Below are 19,052 nucleotides of genomic sequence, written 5' to 3'. Positions count from 1 at the left end.
CTCACGCGTGCGAGTGATGTCACTCGTGCATGTCTGATGAAACCGTATTAAATGCCTTTTTCAAATCATCAAAATCACATAATTGTGCATTTTATGGACCGATTTACATCACGATAGCATAATAAGGTACCGTTAAACACAAAACAATTACAGAAACACATCAAAACAACCTTCAATTTCATGAAATTCGAGTTGTACACACTTAGGGTCTCGACTCATTAAAACAACAAATTAAGGTACTAAAAATCAATGAAATCATACCTAATAGGTGGCACTGGATTCGTCTAAAGATGTTTAACGTTCGTTGCAAAGGAATTCTTGATCGGTGATGATCGAATTTAGAGAGAGAGAAAAAGTGTTGGGTGCACAAGTGTGAGCTGCTGAGCTCATCACCCCTATTTATACTCTCGTTATCAACCGTGCGGTTGATCACACGATCCACCATCAAACGCGCGTTACACCTAAATCACACGTGCGTGTGACCCAATTGTCTTAGGACAAGATTGATCAGGGTCATCCGTACGGTTAACCTCAAACGTGTGGTCAATCGTACGGTTCACACATCAAGCGTGCGTTTGAGCACTTAGGCAATTTCAAAACTTCAAAATTCTACAACCTTAGGATTTCGACTCTTTCGGCAATCTTAGATCTAACAAGCACTTTCAACTTGAGTCAAAAAACACTAAACCTTCAAGAAATGACCATTAACACTTAGGCAGATAAAATCCTAACCTAAACAAGGTTATTACTCTAATCATTCCGTGATCCAAGAGTAAATCCTACAGTGTAATGTCAACTTAAGTTCATTAGCAATCTAAATCATCAATGTCCTTCAAACAGTCACAAGCACTAAAAACTTCTATCTCATGGATTTGGTGGCCCAATATCTCGATCTCAACAAAGTTCTTTCAGATGTCGTTATGCACTCAGAGGATAATCAGAAAAACAAGGAAATGATAAAAATCTTTATGAATATTCTGATGTAAGAAGTCATGCAACTAAAATTATGCAAATGAAAGACATTCTATCATGAAATGCAATAACATGCAAACCAAAATCTTTTTGTTGTTTTATAGATTACAATGCAAACAAATTAACAGAACAGATATATAAGACATACAAATCCACATTCTTTTTGTAAGCAAGATGATTAACTATTTTAAAAATAGATCAGAACTGAAATATTGAATCAATTTCTGTCGTTCATTCCTAATTATCCAGTCTATATCTATTATCATGTAATTACTGATATCAATCCTCATTAAACATGAACATATTCATTCCGGACACTTCGACAATCATGTTGGCATTAATTACTTGAACACTATAAAGCAATGATTTTTGAGATCTTGCTAAGTTCATTAATCCTTGATTCTTCCATCACTTATGATTGTGCGTTTTTATTAGGTTGTCAATTCATTACAAGTAACTTTCCGTTATCTCTTTCCATGTATTTCATTCAAATTGAACAGGATGGTTTTCACGGCATTTTGAATAACCCTGTCAGCCTTTGGCTTCTACCAATGTGTTGACAATCTTCAATCTAGTTGGCTCGGCTGATCTCAGAGTATATTGGATTATCCGAATAGGCGCACTATTTACCACGAGGATTGGTCTACACTTAAAGCAGACTTGCTTGATGACCAGTCATCACACGAAATAAATCTCAAGGCCCTTAACTTCTTTATATTCAAGTTGTCATGGAAAACGGAATCGAAAGTTAAACTTTCATATATATATATATATATATATATATATATATATATATATATATATATATATATATATATATATATATATATATATATATATATATATATATATATATATATATATATATATATATATATATATATATATATATATATATATATATATATATATATATATATATTTGATTAGAGTAGATCTAGATAAGTATCTTTCCAACTTATAGTCTTAATGGATATAACTCTAAATTGCAGACGATAAGAATCTTGATAGTTCAGTGTGAACGTTGTGATTAAACAATTCAAGCTGCGCGGGGGCGTCACACTAAGAATGATCTGAGTTCTTTATGAGCACATCATGAATCAGCATTCTTCATACTTTCAGGACTTTGCCATCTTGATACGCCAATTTTATTGACATTGATTTTCTTATGATATTTTATTTTTCAGCATATCACTGTCTTTTGATATATTGATTTTGAACGCCATCATGAATGGATTTTCCATTTTTATGCATGAACTCATGTTTATTTGTTGTGTGCTCAGATCACTCAAAGGTGTTCTCCCTTAAATGCTTGAACGATCCGCAATAAGGAATTATACTTTTCGACCTTAAGTGAGAAGGGACACTTACTTTCGACATAAACTAATTTTCTTTGTATTTTCAGGGTTTAGTTTTGATTATTAAGTCTAAGGCCCGTGACAACGTGGTGTGCACAAGCCAAACAGATAATCCTCAACCCCTTAAATGATCTATTGATTGTCCCATTCATAGCTGTGAAGCTGAATTGGTAGAACAACGTTGAATATTGCTTGGGGACATCCAACACCAACTTTCTCTAACGATTATCAATTATGATAGGGGATACCCTCAACCGACTGTTGAGTTCCTCAACAACTATCATTTCATACAGTTTCAGAAATAATTAGGTGATTACCTTCAAACGCTACAGATCGTCCATGACTTCTGAATCTTAGATGATCGTTATTCTTATTATGATTGTCTAATGCTAAGAATTCATTAGTCACATCTGTCAGTACATCACACAACAGATAGACATAAATGTTCAAATCAGTCATTACTAATCAAATATATCAATTCTCAGTACAGTAATTTCTTCATGTCCAACATATTAATCAAAACAAGCTCATTTTTGGATTTTTCAACTTTTTAAGATTTTCTGCTTATAACATATACTCCCCCTAAAATGCGGAAATATAAAATCTTTTTGTGTCTTAGCATTTTTACCAAACAGAAAATAACTACAGACTAGCATGCAAACATAAAATAAATCATGCAAAGTAATGCAAACAGAAAGCAAAAATATGCAATACAGAAAATTAACAACCAAAAATCTACATGTCATGCATCCTACATGAAAAGTCTAAAAGCTTGACTAACCCTCACACACAATATCCGAAATTACTTTGTCTCGATCAACAATGCCATTCATCTCTAGTAGGAGTAAGAACCTAGGTTTATCAAAAGCCTTAGTGAATAGGTCAGCCCTTTGGTCCTTAGTACCTATTATCTTAACCTCAATAATCTTTTTTTCATGACAATCCCTAAGAAAATGATATTTAACACCTATATGTTTAGTCTTAGAATGTTGCACAGGATTCTTAGTAATTGCTATAGCAGCAGTATTATCAATATAAAGAGGAGAGAAAGAGATTCTTAGCCCGTAATCGCGAAGTTATTGTTGGATCCAAACAACTTGCGAACAACAACTAGCAGTAGCTATATATTCAGCTTCACACGTGGAAAGAGCAACTGCAGTTTATTTCTTGCACTGCCAGGTCACCAGCCTTTCACCTAGAAATTGACATCCTCCTGATGTAGACTTGTTGTTGATTTTGCAACCAGCATAATCTGAATCGCTGTAAGCTACAAGATCAAAATTCTCATCATTTGAATACCAGATGCCGAGATTTGGCGAATGCAACAGATAATGTAGAATTCTTTTGGCAGCTGTAAGATGAACTGTATTCAGATTAACTTGATAACGAGCACACAGACATGTTGCGAACATAATATCTGGCCTAGACGCAGTGAGATACATGAGCGATCCGATGATTTCTCGATAGTATGTAGGATCAACAGGCTCTCCTTCGCACTCTAGCGAAATACCATGATTAACAGCTAATGGAGTTGACACAGGACGTTCTTGAGTCATACCGAATCGTTCGAGTATATCATTTACATACTTTGCTTGATGAAGAAAAATACCATTACTAGTCTGTTCGACTTGTAAACCAAGAAAGTATTGTAAGAGACGCAATTTACTCATTTCGAACTCGTCCTTCATCACCCGTTCGAACTCATCAACGAGTTTCTGCTTAGTAGCACCGAAGATAATATCGTCAACATAAATCTGGACTAAAATAATGTTGTCATTTTGAACTTTTGTGAACAGAGTACAGTCTACAGTGCCCATTTGATATCCTTTTTTCAATCAGATAACTCGATAACCGTTCGTACCAAGCTCTAGGAGCTTGATGTAAACCATAAAATGCTCGACGTAATCAGTAAACTTTGTCAGGATGAAGATGATCTTCAAAACCCGGAGGTTGACTGACATATACTCTTTCATTTAGCTTACCATAAAGAAATGCACTCTTAACATCCATTTGATAAACTTTAAACTTCATAAAAGACGCGAAAGTCAAGAAAATGCGAATCGCTTCCAATCTGGCAACAGGAGCAAAAATTTCATCGTAATCAAATTCAAGATCTTGCTGATTACCTTTAGCAACTAATCTTGCTTTGTTACGGGTAACATTGCCATCTTCGTCGAATTTGCACTTCCAAACCCATTTGAGGGCGATTACTTTCGCACCATGCGGATTAGTAACTAACTTCCAAATATCTAGACGATGGAATTACTGAATCTCTTCTTGCATAGCCATGACCCAATCAACATGATTCAAAGCTTCTTTTGTTGTCTTTGGCTCTATTCTAGAAATATGACATGAGTACTCGTAATATGCAGCCGCGGCTGTCATATGAGAATCAACTTGACCATCAAACTGAACTTGTCTTCTTGTCCTAATGCATGCATTCGGATCTCCAATTATATTTTCTCTAGGATGAGCAGCTGTAGTTCTGGGAACTGGGTGTGCGGGAATAGGTATTTCTCGATGTAGATTCGTGGTATCTCCATCTTCAGGATTATCAGAATTTTCACTCGAAATATCAAATCCGCAGGTATCGTACACTGGATCAACATCTTGATCTGAATCTTGTGCTGGTTCAACGACAGTAGGTAATGGAGTTGGAGTAGGTGCAGACACTTCTGGCTCGTTCTGTAAATCAAACAGCATTTGTAACTCTACTTCATTCTCCGTCTGATTTGGAGCAAGATTAAATGAATCAATCAGCTCATCATAGTTGTAGATCCAAGGATAACTTTTGGTAGCAGTCTTTATGTAATTTCGTTGGATGTCAAATTCAGACCATTCTTCAACACATCTCGTCTCATTGTTGAAAACTCTCTTGTTAGGAGAACTGTAACCGAGAAATACTCTAGTAACCACTTTTGAATCAAACTTACTTCCTAGTTTTCTCTTTAAAATGGTACACGGGGCACCGAATCGTTCTAGATGCTTCAATGAAGGTTTTCTCCCTTGCAATAACTCATAGCATATTTTACCCAATCGTTTAACAGTTAATACCCGATTCATAGTGTAACAAGCATTTGCAACAGCTTCTCCGCAAAAATGAACAGGTAAAGATGAATCAGCTAGCATAGTTCTAGCAGTCTCAATCAAAACCCTATTCTTTCTTTCAGCAACACCATTCATCGGTGGAGCGTATGCAGAACTGAATTGCATATTGATACCTTTTTCGATACAAAAACCTGTAAGAAACTGATTCTTGAATTCTGTACCGTTGTCACAACGAATCTTTCTGACTTTCAAATTAAAACCTGTTTCTAATCGATTGATTAGCACTTTCAAGTTCTCAAATGTATCGAACTTCTCTTTCAAGAACATTACCCAAGAGAATCTTGAATAATCATCAGTTACCACCAGACAATAGTTACTTCCATCAATGCTTTCAAAACGGATTGGACCGAAAAGATCCATATGTAACAATTCAAGTGGAGCAGAGATAGGATTGTACTTCACCAACTTATGAGCTTTCTTGCTCTGCTTACCCTTCTTACACGGAACACATGTTCCTGGAATCTGAAAAGATCGAAGATCAACACCTTCTACAAGATTGTTGTGAACCAGATGGTTCATCTTCCTAAAACTTAAATGACTCATGCATTTGTGCCATGTAATAGAATCTTGTTCAGTCTCTTTAGAAACAAAAGCTTGATGATGTTCAGCAGTTGAAGTAGCAACATTCATATCTAGCATGTATAAATCAGCTTGTCTAGGAGCCTTCATCAAAATCATTTCTAGAGGAATCACAAACTCTGGTTTCAAAATGTAGCTGAATTCGTCATCAAATGCTACTTTGAAGGATTTTTCACAGATTTGTGAAACCGACAACAAATTGTTTGCAAGCTCTTGACAGTAGTTTACTTTGTCGAAACTAACTTTATCATTCTTCAATAAACCTTGAGCTGAAATGTGACCTTCTTTATCTCCAGCAAATGCAACATAACCTCCCTTAATTGGGTGTACATCCGAGAGAAGAGATAGCTGTCCAGTCATATGTCTCGAAGCGCTGCTATCCACTATCCAGGTGTTGTTTGCAGGTAGCCTGGTTCCCTGCATATCACATTAAAAGAATTAATTGATAATGGGAACCCACGCCCGGACGGCAGTAGGTTATCCATTAACACCCATAGCTTGAACTTCCATCCATTTCCCATTTAAGTCAGGTGGAACCTCAGCGTGTGAAACCAAAAACTTAGACAGTTTAGAAGAAGAAACATTGCTCTTCTGGTTTTTCACATTTTGCTCATCTTCAGAGCGACTCACTCGTGGTCTGGTACGGGAAAAATATTTCCTACGACTAGCTTTTTGCGAAGGTGATCATGCCTTAAATTCATAGGCTTTACCTCGATCACTTGATTCGGTAACTCTTGCCTTGGTATCCTTCTTAGGAACCTTCATCTTCACAGGGGAAATTGACCTATTGAAGTTCTTTCTCTTATAGTCTCCATAGACAACATTTTGTCGTATGTCTTCTAGTACAAACTTCATCACGAACAGGTGAACCTGTTCTGTGAGCATGATGTGATCGGTGATCATCATATGTGAGGTCAATCTTACGTCTTGGTGTTCTATACCTAGTAGGATAGTTAGCAGCAATGTGTCCAAACACACCACAACTAAAACATTGTCGAAATTCTCTATATCCTCTAGATTGATATTGAGTATTAGAGTTAGAGGAAGAGGGATCTTGTGTTTTTGCAAACACAGGAGAATCGTTTGAACTCTTTCTAGGAACAGGTTTAGATACAGGTTTAGGTGTAACCGGTGGAACCACTCTATTAGCAAACTTTGGATTTTTCATAATCCGAATTGGCTCATCAGGTGTCATCACCTTCCTTTTCTCTGACTTATCTCCTAGACCAGTTTTCTTATCTTCCTCATGATCTAAAGATCCTTCAGTGGTATCATCAAAAGGTGCATTCTCAGTTGAGCTACACGTTTTGTTCTTCTCAACATAGTCCTCATAACTAGGTGGAATACAGTCTTCTGGTCGTCCATCAACAACATTTAAATTAACAAATTTGTTCTGAAACGGTGGAGCTGCGGCCTTTAAACCAATACCCTTTCCCATGGTGCCATTTAATTCCACCATTAATGCATTCCATTATGACGCACTTGCCCAACATTTCATCTTAATTGACATAGCTTCTAAATCAGCTTTAACACATTCATTTTCTTTCTTCAATTCGTTTATTGTGTCAACACGTTTAACTAAAGCTTGATTTATATCAAAGTTATAACATTTAAGATCGTGAAGTTGTTTTTTATAAACTTTGATTTGCTCTTTCAACTCATTTTCAACCATAGTGGTTACATGGTCAACATGCCATTTTTCTTTCATTTTTGCATATGCCTTAGTTAAATTATCTATTGTTATCTTAGATTCAACACATTTAACACATTCAATAACAGTAGATGGATCAGAAGATACCTGTTGAGCATTATTTGATGAGGAAGTCTCAGCCATAAATGCAAAGAAATCTGTCTTCTTCTCATCATCGAGCTCATCTTCTGATTCTAACGAGTCTGTAAGAAACTCTGAAGTATCAGCATCTTTACCCAAATGAATCTGCTCAAGTCTATCCCATATATCCTTAGCTTTTGTCAAACTGGAAACCTTTTTAAGATCACTAGCTGATAAGCACATCTTCAATAAGTCAACTGCTTGATTGTTCAATGCTTCAAAATCAGTTCGATCTACCCCAGTATTATCAGCTTTATCTTCAACCTCTGATTCTGACGTCTTGTTCGAATCATCAATTTCTGAATTTACACTCTCGAGATCTGAACCTTCACCTAAAAGAACTAACATCTCCAATTCAACAGTAATCATTCTACCCCATTCATCTAATTCCTTATCAGTATCAACCAATGTTTCTTCACTATGATCTGCTTCTAGACTGTCTTCGAACACTGAGGTATCACCATACTTATCCTTCCAACTGTTGAAGTAGTAGTCCTCTGATGATGTCGGTGAAACACTTCCAGATTCAGGTGTACGAGGAACCGAATCACGTGCCTTTTTGAATTTTCTCACAACTTGCTTCTGAACCTTTTCTCTTCCAATGGTTCTTGACAATTCTTCAGCTCTTTCAGCACGAGCAGTCAGCTTCTCAATTATGTTTTGACTAGTGACACAGTCTTCTTCTACTTCGGTGATCTTTGCCATGTTGGTCAGCCACATTTAACTTCATAGACCAATCATCATCGTCTCCATGAATAACAACCAAAGCTTTGTTCGGACTTTCAGCTGCATCAGCTTCATTTACTTTATCAGTAATGTAAATCTCACGTTTAGTTGAATGACTCTGAGAACTGTAGTTCTGATTCTTGAACGGATTACGCTTACCCTGCTTCTTCTGTTTTGTGCACTGTCTTGAAAAATGACCTAATTCTCCACAGTTGTAACAAGTAACAGAATTCATATCAAAACCCAGTTTTGTATCTTTGGTCAGACTGATCGGTTTCCCAGTTCGCTCTTCATAATCTCTAGCACGTCTCACAAGATTTGCCATACCCCACATAATATCCATCTTCTCGGCTTCGTTCTTATCAAGTTGATGATAATCTTCAGTTGTTAGATGAATATTACCTACGCAACCATCAAGATAACTATCATAAGAATTAACAAGGCTTGACAGCAAAGCTATATCTTCACTAATCTTTTCTTTCCCAGCTTTCCTCATGTTTTCGATTTTAAGTGCAGAAAGAACATCTGATGCAGTCGGCATAGATGACTCAGTAGTATTCGAAGTAGGCTGTGATTGATTGTTGAGTGAACAAGGTGAAACTTGTGGTAGATACCAAGTTTGTTGAATAGGTGCACTGCTAACATTCAAACCATACATATTCTGATTGTCAGTAGCAAAAGCTGTTTGAAATGGTGCATGAGCCGACTTAGGCGGTGTGTAACCATTTGGACAGTACATTTTGGTGTCTTGAACTTGTTTAGACCTCTTGACTTTGTTTAACAACTCTAGTTCTTCTTCCTGAAGTCTTGCGATAAACGAGTTCACTGTAGAAGTAGCTAATTCTCCACTAGTTTTCATAGTTAATACAAAACCATTCCATTCTAACGGTAATGCTCCAGCTAGACATGTCACTTTGTCTTTCTCTTCAATAGTTACATCATGCTTATGTATTTCAGATAGTAAATGACGATATCTTTCAACCAATTCTGTAATAGACTCTCCAACTTGCCAGTAAAAACGATCAAACTCAGCTTTCAGCTCTAAACCTTTTCTAGTTCTGTAAGATGAATTTCCTTCATTGAAAGTACGAAGTGCTTCCCATATCTTGAATAAATTATCATGACTCAGAAATTGATAGAAAATCGGACCATCAAGAGCACTTGTCAAATTACAGTACATATTTTTCTCCAAGTTATACTCCTCACGTTCTTCAGAAGGCATGTTGTGTAATGTATACAACTCATTCGTAACTGGTGAACGTGGCCATTGAAATTCGGTTTCAATGTACTTCCAAAGCTCCGTGTCCTGACCATCAGACCAAATCTTAAACCTCGACTTCCAAGTAGAATAATTATCCATATTCAGTAACCTCGGACATTTCGTACCTGATAATGCTAAAAACAAACATATATTTCATAGCATTATCCCTCAAGAAAGACAAGCTTTTAGTTGCAATTGTTCTATTTACAAGTGATATTCGTTTAAATAATAAAAGGTGAAGACAAAAGACAGATTCGACGAATTGAAGACGCAAAAGACCAAAAAGCTCAAAAAGTACAAAATACAATCAAAGTGGTTCCAATTAGTGATAAGAAACGTCTCAAAATTACAAGAGTACAAGAAGCAAAACGCAAAGTACAAGATATTAAATTATACGCAAGGACGTTCGAAAATCCGGAACCGGGACTAAAGTCAACTCTCAACGCTCGACGCAACGGACTAAAAATTACAAGTCAACTATGCACATAAATATAATATAATATATAAATAATTCTTAAAATTATTTATATATTATATATATTTAATAAAACCGTCGGCAGAAGAAAACAACAACATGTGAGTTCTCCCAGCTGGCCATGCGATCGCATGGCCAGGAAGAAGAAAGTCCATGCGATCGCATGGCCCCAATATGCTGGCCACATCTATAAATTTCGCAGTTTTCAGCTGAACTTAAATCATCTTTTTCTTTCTCTCTATCATACGATATATATATATATATATATATATATATATATATATATATATATATATATATATATATATATATATATATTATAATTTTAATTTTAATTTTAATTTTAATTTCTAATAATAAGGGTATGTTAGCGAATGTTGTAAGGGTGTAAGTCAAAATTCTGTCCGTGTAACGCTACGCTATTTTTAATCATTGTAAGTTATGTTCAACCTTTTTACATTAATGTCTCGTAGCTAAGTTATTATTATGCTTATTTAAAACGAAGTAATCATGATGTTGGGCTAAATATTTAAATTTGGGTAATTGGGCTTTGTACCATAATTAGGGTTTGGACAAAAGAACGACACTTGTGGAAATTAGACTATGGGCTATTAATGGGCTTTATATTTGTTTAACTAAATGATAATTTGTTAATTTTAATATAAAGGTTTACAATTGGATGTACCTATAAATAACCATATACACTCGATCGGACACGATGGGCGGGATATTTATATGTACGAATAATCGTTCATTTAACCGGACACGGGAATGGATTAATAGTCTATGGAATTATTAAAATAGGGGTAAAATTATGTACAAGGACACTTGGCATAATTGATAACAAAGTATTAAAACGTTGGGTTACACGCAGTCGATAACCTGGTGTAATTATTAAACAAAGTATTAAAACCTTGTTACAGTTTAAGTCCCCAATTAGTTGGAATATTTGACTTCGGGTATAAGGATAATTTGACGAGGACACTCGTACTTTATATTTATGACTGATGGACTGTTATGGAAAAAAACCAGACGAACATATTAAATAATCCAGGACAAAGGACAATTAACCCATGGGAATAAACTAAAATCAACACGTCAAACATCATGATTACGGAAGTTTAAATAAGCATAATTTCTTTATTTTCATATTTAATTGCACTTTTAATTATCGCACTTTTATTTATTGTCATTGTATTTAATTGCACTTCTAATTATTGTACTTTTTAATTATCGCAATTTTATTTTATCGCAATTTCATTATCGTTATTTACTTTACATTTTAAATTAAGTTGTATTTATTTTTAATATTTTACATTAGGTTTTAACTGCGACTAAAAGTTTTGAAATCGACAAACCGGTCATTAAACGGTAAAAACCCCCTTTTTATAATAATAATATTACTTATATATATATTTGTATTTTTATAAATTAAAACTAATATAGCGTTAAGCTTGTTTAAGTGTATCCCTGTGGAACGAACCGGACTTACTAAAAACTACACTACTGTACGATTAGGTACACTACCTATAAGTGTTGTAGTAAGGTTTAAGTATATCCATTCTATAAATAAATAAATATCTTGTGTAAAATTGTATCATATTTAATAGTATTTCGTTGTAAAAATAATACTATTTCCTAGTACACCTCGCACACATCAAGTTTTTTTTTTGGCGCCGCTGCCGGGGATCAATTCTGCTTAAACGCCGGAAGCGCAACGCTATATAAAAAAAAGATTTTTTAGTTTACTTTTATAAAAATACGCTTTTGTAAAAATACGTTTTAAATAATCAAAAAAAAAATATAAAAAGAAAAATAAAATTTATATATTTTTAAGAGTTTGTTAAAAATATAAGTTTTATAAAGTTTCTTTATTTTTATTTTGTAAACAAAAATAAGTTTTATTTACTTAATATAAATATTTTATAAATTATAAAACAGCAAAACAAAAAAAAAATAATAAAACATTCGAGGCCCGTACTGTAGCAGCCCACCTGGCCCGAAAACCTACTCCATGCGATCGCATGGATTTTTAAGGTGAGGACCATGCGATCGCATGGCCCTGACAGATAGGCCACAGTTGACTTCCCAACAGCAATAATTACGTAATAATTATAATTATTATTAATTCTAAACCCTAATTAGGGTTAATTATAATATTATTTAGTTTAGTTTTTAGATTTAATTTGTATTATTTAGTTTAATTAGTTTAATTAAATTATAAAATTAATAGTTTTATAAAATAAATAATATAAAATAATATTTTTATAAAAAATTGTACTTTTTACAACTTTAAGATTATTTTTATATTTTGTACCCTTTTTAGAGGTTTTAGCGTAATATTTGTATTTTTCGCTCGTATTTAGTTTTAAGTTATAGTTTCTGCCATAGTATTTTTATTTCTAGATTTTTAGGCTTTGCCGTAAAATCCCTTAAGTGCTTTTTCTTTAGACTAAGATTTAGATGCTTTAGAATTTTAAAATGCTGTTTTATTAAATTTAGTACCTTTTTAAGTTAATGCCGTTTTGAATATAGTTTTTCTCTTAAGCTTTAATATTTTTAGACGCAACTTTTAATTTTTAGTTTTTAGTTCCTTTTTAAGTTTCGACGCGCTACTTTCTTATTTTTATTTTATTTTTCGACGCTTTTTATTTTTTGACGTTTTTCGACGCGCTCTTTTTCTTTCTTATTTCTCGACGTTCTAGTTTTTAGGACATAGAATTTTTCTATTTCTTCTCTCTAAATTTCTTTAAACTTTAACGAAAAATTATTTTAAGTGGTTAAATTGATAGACATCAAAATTTTCTGGTTCGTAGTAATAGTTGAATTTGTACGTGGACCGGGTTATTAGAGCCAAACAGTACTCAATTATATTGAGACCAAACGAATCCTGCCCCTCTGCTGCATCTTTTGGCTATTCAAAACGTGGGCAAAATCAGGAAAGTCTATTAATTTAATAACTTATATAATTTTTCTTCCTTTTTAAAAACTAATAGGATATTCAGTGAATGCACCGAGCAAAACGTTCACCACCTTTTGTACATTCACCACCTGTAACCAGATCAAAACATCTAGCAAATATTGTCGCCGTTGATTTTTCTTTAGAATCGTCATCCAGTCAACCAAATACTCCAATTCAAATTTCCGATAATCCATTTTTTGAACCCGACCTCACAATTAAGAATTCGGAGAATATTCAGGGACGATTCATAGATCCTGAATCACTAATCTTTCCTCCGGAACCACCAATCATTCAAACGGAGATTGTCGAGGAACTAACCATTAAATCAGAATCCTATTGTGATTCAGATTCAACAAATTCAATTATGGAGAATCTGGAACCTCTAAGTATGGAAGACCACATGCGAGCTAAACGCACTGGCCAAGGTCACGCAATTACTCAACCTGACATTAATGAGCCAGATTATGAAATCAAAGGACAAATTCTACACATGGTGACTAATCAATGCCAATTTAGTGGTGCACCGAAGAAAGATCCAAATGAACATCTTCGTACCTTTAATAGGATCTGCACTCTATTTAAAATAAGAGAAGTGGAGGATGAACAGATATATCTCATGTTATTTCCCTGGACTTTAAAGGGAGAAGCCAAAGATTGGTTAGAATCATTACCTGAAGGGGCGATTGATACATGGGACGTTTTAGTTGAAAAATTTCTTAAACAATTCTTTCCGGCATCTAAAGCCGTAAGACTTCAAGGAGAAATTGTTACGTTCACACAGAAGCCAAATGAAACTCTATATGAGGCGTGGACCAGATTTGGAAAGTTATTAAGAGGATGTCCGCAACATGGTTTAGACACCTGTCAAATAATACAAATATTCTACCAAGGATGCGACATCACTACAATAAAAGACATAGATATAGCAGCTGGTGGTTCTATTATGAAGAAAATAGAAACTGATGCTTACAAAATTATTGATAACACTGCTTCCCACTCACCTGAGTGGCACCAAGAAAAATATATCGTTAGATCATCTAAAGCAGCTAGAGCCGATTCTAGCCATGAATTAGATTCCATTTCCGCAAAGATAGATGCTGTCGAGAGACGAATGGAAAAGATGACTAAAGATATTCACTCAATACGAATTAGTTGTGAGTAGTGTGGAGGACCACATTTGACAAAAGATTGTCTCAGTATTGAACTAACAATGGAACAAAGAGAGAATGTTTAATACATAAACCAAAGGCCTGGAAATAATTATCAGAATAATTATCAACCGCCAAGACCAATTTACAATCAAAACCAGAATTATAACCGAAATGTTCCATACAACAATCAATAAGGTCCTAGTAATCAACAAGTATCCAATAATACTTACAATCAGCAAAGACCTAATTTTCAAAACAAACCACCACAAAGCGATGATAAAAAGCCAAATTTAGAAGATATGATGACGAAGCTAGTTGAATCTCAAACACAGTTTTTCACATCTCAGAAATAAACCAATGAACAAAATGCTCAAGCATTTAGAAATCAACAAGCTTCTATTCAAAATTTGGAACAAGAAGTAAGTAACCTAGCAAGGTCAATAGGTGAAAGAAAACCGGGAAGTCTACCTAGTGATACAAATGCTAACCTCCGGAATGAAACAGCTAAAGTTATTACCACAAGAAGTGGTATTACACTTAAACCACCTGAAATACCTGTAATTTCTGATGAAGCTATTCCTACTCCACAAGAACCACAACCTGATCAAGATAAGGAAAAAGAACCGGTAGTTGAAAAGGTTAATGAAGATAACACAGTTAAGGCTAAAACTTATGTTAAACCATACCAACCACTACTTCCTTACCCGAGTAAAATGAGAAAAGAGAGACTTGAAGCCGAGCAATCTAAATTCTTGGATATGTTTAAACAGATAAATATCAATCTTCCTTTCATTGATGTGATTTCAGGAATGCCTAGATATGCTAAATTCTTGAAAGATCTAATCACTAATAGAAAGAAAATGGAAGAACTCTCGGCTGTTACTATGAATGCTAATTGTTCTGCAGTGCTGTTGAATAAGATACCAGAAAAATTATCAGATCCAGGAAGTTTCACAAATCCATGTTTTCTGGGTAGTCTTAGTTTAATAGAAGCATTGGCAGACTTAGGTGCTAGTATAAATCTAATGCCGTATTCACTATATGCAAAACTAGACCTTGGAGAATTGAAACCAACACAAATAAGCATACAACTAGCCAATGGATCAGTAAAATATCCTAGAGGGATAATGGAGAACATGCTAGTTAAAGTTGGTACTTTAGTATTTCCAGTAGATTTTGTTATTCTGGACATGGAAGAAGATTCTCGAGTTCCTCTCATATTAGGAAGACCATTCTTAAACACGGCCAAAGCAATAATAGACGTGTTCGGTAAGAAACTGACCCTAAGTATAGAGGACCAGAGTGTTACCTTTTCAGTTGATAGAGCAATGCAACAACCGCAATCTGCAGATGATACATGTTATTATATTCAAACTATAGAAACACATGCAGAATTGTTAGAAGAATTTCCAGAATTACAAGGAACAGGAGAATGTTCTTTAGGAGAAGGAACTGAACGAATTGATGAAACTGAAATGTTAGCTACACTTATGGTTAATGGATATGAACCAACAACAGAAGAAATTCAAATGCTAAAAGAAGAAGACAGATATCGATATAAATCATCGATAGAAGAACCACCGACATTAGAGTTAAAGCCACTTCCAAACCATTTGGAATACGCTTATTTACATGGTGAATCTGAATTACCTGTAATAATTTCGTCTTCTCTTACTGAAAATGAAAAATCTCAACTCATTTCTGTGTTGAAAGCTCATAAACCAGCCATTGCATGGAAAATTCATGATATTAAAGGAATAAGTCCTTCGTATTGCACACATAAAATCCTTATGGAAGAAGGTCATAAAACGTATGTGCAACGTCAACGAAGACTAAATCTTAATATGCAAGATGTTGTTAAGAAAGAAATTATTAAACTGCTAGATGCAGGTTTAATTTATCCAATTTCTGATAGTCCATGGGTAAGCCCAGTTCAATGCGTACCTAAGAAGGGTGGCATGACTGTCATCACAAATGAAAAAAATGAGCTTATTCCTACTAGGACTGTAACAGGATGGCGTGTTTGTATTGATTATAGAAAATTAAATGACGCCACCAGAAAAGATCACTTTCCCTTACCTTTCATTGATCAAATGTTGGAAAGATTAGCCGGAAATAGTTACTATTGTTTTCTTGATGGTTTTTCCCGATATTTTCAAATTCCAATAGCACCTGAGGACCAAGAGAAAACCACGTTCACGTGCCCTTATGGTACTTTTGCTTACAAACGCATGCCATTTGGACTTTGCAACGCCCCTGCAACCTTTCAAAGGTGCATGATGGCGATTTTTCACGACATGATAGAAGAATGCATGGAAATTTTCATGGATGACTTTTCAGTCTTCGGTGATACATTTGAAACATGTCTAGTTAATCTTGAACGAATGCTTATTAGATGCTAACAATCAAATCTAGTTCTTAATTGGGAGAAATGCCATTTCATGGTTAAAGAAGGCATCGTTCTTGGTCATAAAATTTCAAAGGAAGGAATTGAAGTGGATAGAGCTAAAGTAGATGTAATTGCTAAACTTCCACATCCCACCAATGTTAGAGGAGTTAGGAGTTTTCTAGGGCATGCCGGTTTTTACTGACGTTTCATAAAAGATTTTTCTAAAATTGCCACTCCTATGAATAAACTCCTAGAAAAGGATGCTCCATTCATCTTTTCAGATGAATGCATCAAATCTTTTAATATAATTAAAGAGAAACTCACTAATGCACCGATCATGTTAACTCCAAATTGGAATCTACCATTCGAACTTATGTGCGATGCAAGTGATTTTGCAATGGGAGCCGTTTTAGGACAAAGGATTGAAAGACGATTTCAACCTATATATTATGCTAGTAAGACATTACAAGGAGCACAAAAAAATTACACAACTACTGAAAAACAACTCCTTGCTATTGTATTTGCTTTTGACAAATTTCGTTCATATCTCGTTCTAGCTAAAACGGTGGTCTATACCGACCATTCTGCACTTAGATACCTATTTTCGAAACAAGATGCCAAACCACGATTAATCCGTTGGATCTTACTCTTACAAGAGTTTGATATTGAAGTCCGAGATAAAAAGGGAGCAGAAAATCTCGCCGCTGATCATCTATCTTGAAAATCCCGAATTAGAAGTTCTAAATGAATCAGCCATACAAGACAACTTTCCTGATGAATATCTATTGAAGATAGATTATAATGAAATTCCATGGTTTGCAGACTATGCAAACTACTTAGTATGTGGATTCCTTGAAAAAGGATTATCGTACCAAAATTGAAAGAAATTCTTTAGTGATATAAAACACTATTTCTGGGAAGATTCACATTTGTTTAAAAGTTGTCCCGATGGAATAATACGCCGATGTGTATTCGGAGATGAGGCTAGTAAAATCTTAAACCATTGTCAAACAGGACCAACAGGAGGGCATTATGGGCCTCAACTTACAGCAAGAAAAGTTTACGATGCTGGATTCTATTGGCCTACAAATTACAAAGACGTACACCTTCTTTGCAAATCCTGTGATGCTTGTCAAAGGGCCGAAAAAATAAGTCAACGTGATGAAATGCCACAAAATGTCATTCAAGTATGTGAAGTATTTGACATTTGGGGTATTGACTTTATGGGTCCATTTCCAAAATCTCATAATAATCTCTACATTCTCGTTGCCATTGATTATGTATCTAAATGGGCGGAAGCACAAGCTCTCCCAACTAACGATGCACGAGTTGTAGTCAACTTTTTAAAACGTCTTTTTGCAGGGTTCGGAACACCAAAAGCTTTAATAAGTGATCGGGGTACTCATTTCTGTAATAATCAACTTGAGAAAGTTCTCAAAAGATATGGAGTAACTCATAAAATCTCAACCGCTTATCATCCACAAACAAGTGGACAAGTTGAAAATACCAACCGAGCATTAAAACGTATTCTAGAGAAAACCTTAGGATCAAATCCGAAGGAATGGTCCATTAAATTGGAGGATGCACTTTGGGCTTTTAGAACAGCCTACAAAACTCCAATTGGAACCACACCTTTTAGACTCGTTTACGGAAAAGCATGTCATCTTCCAGTAGAAATTGAACACAAAGCATTTTGGGCTTTGAAGACATGTAATCTTGATTTACATGAAGCTGGACGTCTACGGTTAAGTCAACTAAACGAATTAGAAGAATTAAGACATGAAGCATACGAAAATTCGTTAATCTATAAGGAAAGAACAAAGAAATGGCATGATAAAAGAACCAGAAGTTCAAAAGAATTTAAGGAAGGAGACAGAGTTCTTCTTTTCAATTCACGATTCAAGCTATTTCCTGGAAAATTGAAATCAAGATGGTCTGGACCATTTATAGTCAAAAGAGTTTTCCCATACGGAACAGTAGAATTAATAAATTTAAATGGGATTGAATTTAAGGTTAATGGTCACAGAGTTAAACATTACATAGATAGTCCAATGGAAGTTGACAACGAAGTTAATCACAATTTTGACACCAAAGCTAACTAAGTGTGGGGAGAATCAAGTCTTTAAAGGATAATATGTATTTCTGTTAGAGTTAGATGTTCTGTTTTCGTGTAGTTTCCGAGAATGGAACCCGAATGGTCTTTCCCAAGCAGACCCTAAAGAACTAGTCTTCTCCCCCCA

This window comes from Rutidosis leptorrhynchoides, chromosome 2 (assembly GCF_046630445.1).
Source record: "Rutidosis leptorrhynchoides isolate AG116_Rl617_1_P2 chromosome 2, CSIRO_AGI_Rlap_v1, whole genome shotgun sequence".
NCBI lineage: Eukaryota > Viridiplantae > Streptophyta > Magnoliopsida > Asterales > Asteraceae > Rutidosis > Rutidosis leptorrhynchoides.
Note: the sequence above shows the minus strand (reverse complement) of the source record.